The sequence below is a fragment of the Nannospalax galili genome, unplaced genomic scaffold (genome assembly GCF_000622305.1).
Source record: "Nannospalax galili isolate Female #2095 unplaced genomic scaffold, S.galili_v1.0 scaffold54, whole genome shotgun sequence".
Taxonomy (NCBI): Eukaryota; Metazoa; Chordata; class Mammalia; order Rodentia; family Spalacidae; genus Nannospalax; species Nannospalax galili.
In genome coordinates, this window is record NW_008341028.1 from 8,845,226 (window position 1) to 8,850,155 (window position 4,930).

Consider the following 4,930-nt stretch of genomic DNA (forward strand, 5'->3'; position numbering starts at 1 on the left):
TTTTTTTTTTTAAGTTTGAGAATTTCTACTTGGTTCTTCATAGTTCTCTTTTAAAATTTAATTCTTTTAAAAAATATTTTATTTTTATTTTGTGGGTATGAGTGTATTCCTGCATGTGTGTAAGTGCACTCATGTTGTGCAGTGCCGCAAAGGTCAGAAGAGGGCGTCAGAGTCCCCTGGAACTGAAGTTAAGGACGGTTCTTAGGTGCCATGTGGGTGCTGGGAATCAAACCCAGGTCCTCTGCAAGAGCAGCCAGTGCTCTTAAGCGCTGAGCCATCTCTCCAGCCCCATTAAAATTTTAATTCTTAATCTCTTCCATCATAACAAACATTTTAAAATCTAGATCAATTGAACTGGAATCTTGTGGCCTTTTTCTACTGTTTTGTTTCTTCTGATGGTCACATATGTTGTCCCCTCTTGTGACTAGTGATCTTTTGCCACAAGTCACTATAACTGAAAATTTTTTGTGAAAATTCATTGGTAACTTGAGATTCATTCTTCTGAGAGAATCTGTTACTAGGTTGTTGGGATCACTGTGCCATGGTTAGTGACGTTACAGAGACAGGAAGTCTCTTAGGTACCCAGATGTCTAGAATCAAGGTGGAGACTATGTAAGAACTGGTTTAGCAACAGCTATCTAGCATCCTTGAAGACAGCCCTTAAAGGTTTGAGAATACAGGGCTTTATCACGACTCCCACTTTGGCAAACCCCAAACTGTGACTTTTTCCCTATTCATAGAGACTGTGACATTTCCTAGTCTCTCAGCCACCTCTCATGAGTTTGTAAATGACTCTGGGGCCAAAGCAGGTGTGGCTTTTCCCATTTACTTCCTCTTTCAAATCTCAGTCCAGTACTTTTTTTTTTTTTTTTAGTTCTTTTCCCATACTTTCAAGATGATATTTTTGAAAATATCTTGCCCAGTTTTTCAAATTCTCAAAGGAAGAATTTGCCTCAATCACTCAAGCTGCCAAAATTGGAAATGCAATCCAAAATATGGCAATGTTCTTTCCTCATGATGACTCATAAAGCTCAGCAAGATTCTTCTAGAATTTCTAATTTCAATCTAACCACTTCTGGGATAGTGATTTTTATCTAGTCATATCTAAATGATAATCCAAGGAGTAGAATATTTGTTCATTTACTCAACAAATATTTATGAGTATGTACTGTGTCTCATCTCAGGAGCTGGCCTCAGCAGAACAGGCATCCTTTTTTGTTTCATAAAGCTCTTTAAGTAAGACAGGCCAGGTGTGGTAGCACATGCCTCTAATTGTAGCACTCAGGATGCAGAGGCAGGCATGTCTCTGAGAGTTCCAGGACAGCCTGGTCTACATAGATAGCGAGTTCTAGGCCAGCCAGGGCTACTTAGTGAGACCCTGTCTCAAAACAAAGAATAAAAAGAAAAAGGAAGAGGAGGAGGAGGAGGAGGAGGAGGAAGAGGAGGAGGAGGAGGAGGATAAAGAGAAAGACACAAGCCTACAAGTCTTTTTTAAGGCACACTCAATTTTGATGAGAGAGATGGAGAGGAAAATTGTTTGAGAACAATTGATTGCTACAGAAGATGAGGAAAGACGCCAAGCACTGAATCCATTGTGCTGCTTTGTCTGCAAGCACCAGAAAACAGCCTAAATGGATTTCAGTAACAAATGCATCATCCTTCATGAAACAAGAAGCCCAGAGATGACGGTCCTCGAACAGAGCCTAGACTCTAGAAAGGCTCTGCCTTTGACCTTATGGTGCTTAAAAGACCAGTGGGATGGTGATTATTGAATGCTTACAACGAACAAGTTGTCATAAAAGAAAGACGGCAGGCTCTGTTATTGGATGTTTGAGTTCAATGATGCTTGAGGCTTGAGGCTTGCGGCTTGAGGCTTACTTGCTGTGTGATCTTAGGTAACTTTCTGTTTTGATCAGCCCCTCTTTACCCCACTGGAAAGAGGCAGTTACTACCCTCACTGTGTTGGAAGAGTTAACTGTGGCAAACCCCTGTTGGATGGATGAGGTCAGGTCCCATGCTCACAGGCTAAAGGAAGAAGCTTACACCATTCAAGGTTATACGGATGGCACTTGGAATAAGGTGAATGGCAGGAGCTGTGGGAGGTGGGCTTTGTAGCATCAAGGGGGTGAGGTGCCTCCAGGTTCCCAAAGAAGGATGGGGTGGGCTTGTTTGACTACTTCTGTGGCTGGCAGAGAACTGAGAATTCCTACTCCAGGATAAGCAGGAATTTCACCCGGCCTGCCTGATATACACAGGGAACCCTGTTCTTGGAGCAGAATGGGAGTCAACTTGTAGTGAGGCCTTTTGGCAACTTCTTGAATTCATCCATGTCAAAGCAACACATAAGTCAGGTGTGGTAGTGCAAGCCTTTAATCCCAGCACTTGGGAGGCAGAGGCAAGTAGATCTCTGTGAGTTTGAGGTCAGCCTGGTCTACATAGCGAGTTCCAGTCTCAAAAAGACTGAATATGTTAATGCTGTAATGAAATGCTTCCTCTAATTATATGGTTATTAAACAAATACTTTTAAAAAAGGAACATATAACACTGCATTTGAACTTCAGGCTTTATACCACTGATTCATTTTAAGAAGGTATTTATGGGCCTAGAGAGACAGCTCAGCAGCCAAGAGCAATTGCTGCTCTTGCAGAGGACCTAGGTTCTGTCCCCAGCACCTATGCAGGGGGCTCATAACTGCCTGTAACTCTAGTTTTGGGAGATCTGATGCCCTCTTCTGGCCTCCAAGGGATTCTGAAGGCATGTGGTATAAATATATAAATGCAGGTACACAGACATAAATTTTTAAAAAATCTAAAAATTTATTTATTTAATTTTCTTTTATTTTTTTGAGACAGGACATCATATAACCCAGGATGGCTCCAAACTCACTATGTAGCAGAAGATGACCTTGAATTTTCCCTCATTCTGGTCCCACCTTCCAAGTGCTGGGATTATCATTGTGTACTCTCTTACATCAAGTTTTATATGGTGCTGAGAATTAAACTCAGGGATTTGTGCATACTAGGTAAGCACTGTGCCAACTGAGCTAGAGTCCCAGCTCCATCAGTCGTTCTTAACTTTGGTGCACCTTTGTTGGTTCATCTATGAATGGGAACAGCAGTGCCTGCTTTGCTGGCTTTTTTGAGTTTTAAAAGAGGTGATATGAGCTAAATATTTATTATAAGAACAGGCACAGGGGGCCAAGCACAGGCCATGTGACTTGTATAATGTCACACTGCTAGTGAGCAGAGAGATCAGGTTCATCTTTTATTTCCAGGTGCTGGGAACTTCCTACAACACTAAACTGAGGTCTTCTTCTGGAAGAAGCATTGGTTTATGCACCTATCCATCCAACATGAGTGCATCCATCCTCTTATTCACTCATTCAACATGCTTTGAGTGCCTACTAAGTGCTCGGTGCTAGCTTTTGGAAGCTCACAGTCTGACATAGGGGGCATGGCATGAGAACTGTGGGTGTGTACCTTGGTAAGTCAGTCTCAAAGGTGACACAAGGGGAGAGCCTCGAAGGTAAGAGATGGATTGTAAAGATCCTGGGGATATATTCCAAAAAAGCCCATTGAGTTCTACTTCACAGTAGTTTGGGCTGGTGACTCCTCTGTTCCACAGCAGAAGGAACTCTCTCACCCATCTCCCCGATAAATGGCAGAGGTATGTTTTTGTTTTGTTTTTTGTGTGTACATGTGCATGTGTATTTGCATGCATGTGGAGGCCCTAGGTTAATATCAGGAATCTTCCTCCATTGCTCTTCCACCTTATTCACTGAGGCAGGGTCTCTAAATCAAACCCAGAACTCACTGATATGGCTAGTCTCACCAGCCAGCTTGCTCTGGGGATCCCATTTCAGTCTTCCTAAGCTAGAATTACAGGCCAGCTGCCATGCCTACCAGGCATTTATGTGACTGGGGATTTGAACCTCTGTTCTTATGCTTGCATGGAAAGTGCTTTAAAAACTGAGACATCCCTGGGGCTGGAGAGATGCCTCAGTGGTTAAGAGCACTAGTTGCTCTTGCAGAGGACCCAGGTTCAATTCCAGCACCCACATGGAGGTTGAGACCATCTGTAACTCCAGTTCCAGGGGAATCCAACGCCCTCTTCTGACCTCTGAGGGCATTGCATAACACAGGTGCACTTATATACATGCAGGCAATACACTTGTACACATAAAATAAAAATAATAAATAAAATATTTTTAAAAACCCAACAAAACTGAGATGTCTCCCCAGCCCCTGAATGGCAGACTTTGAATACAGAGACTTCACCTGAACACAGGAAATGCTTTCTGGGTCCTCAGCTGTGGCTGTGCCTCGCTGGTGTGTGATCTCTGTTAGATAAAAAGTAGCCGTATGACGAATAGGGTTGATCATGAGAAAGCAGAGTTTATTAGAAAAGTAACACATGGGACAGAGTCCTTTCCGGGCAGGGAAAATGTCTGTCTGGGGTCGTGAGCTGGGGTCTTTTAAAAGGGAAGCTTCTGCTTCCTGCAGAAGGAGGGAAGATGTATTTTTTTTTAAAGTTGAGGGGGGAGTGGGAGAGCGGGACTGTTAAAACCTGTTCTCTTTAGAGATCAAAGGGGAAGCCTGCTGTGTTGGCCAAACAGTGGAGAAAAGTCTGCTTCCCTTCACTTCAAAGACCAAGGTGCTTATCAGCTCGGTTCCCTTTTCTCAGGAGCATGAGAAGTCCTTGAGACCCTGTTGGTGAGGGAGCAGGTCTATCTGAACCTTAACAATCTTAGGCAGGATCCATTCTCTTTCCTGTGGTTCAGCTTCTTTGTGCAGTGAGGGATGTACTGTCGTCCTGGAGGCTCCTTCCAGTTCTACCTGGAGATAGAGACCCTTACTCCATGAAGCCATAGGTATTGCTTGAACTGGCCTTCCCTTTCCTCCTTCCCTTCCCTCCATAAAACTGACACACA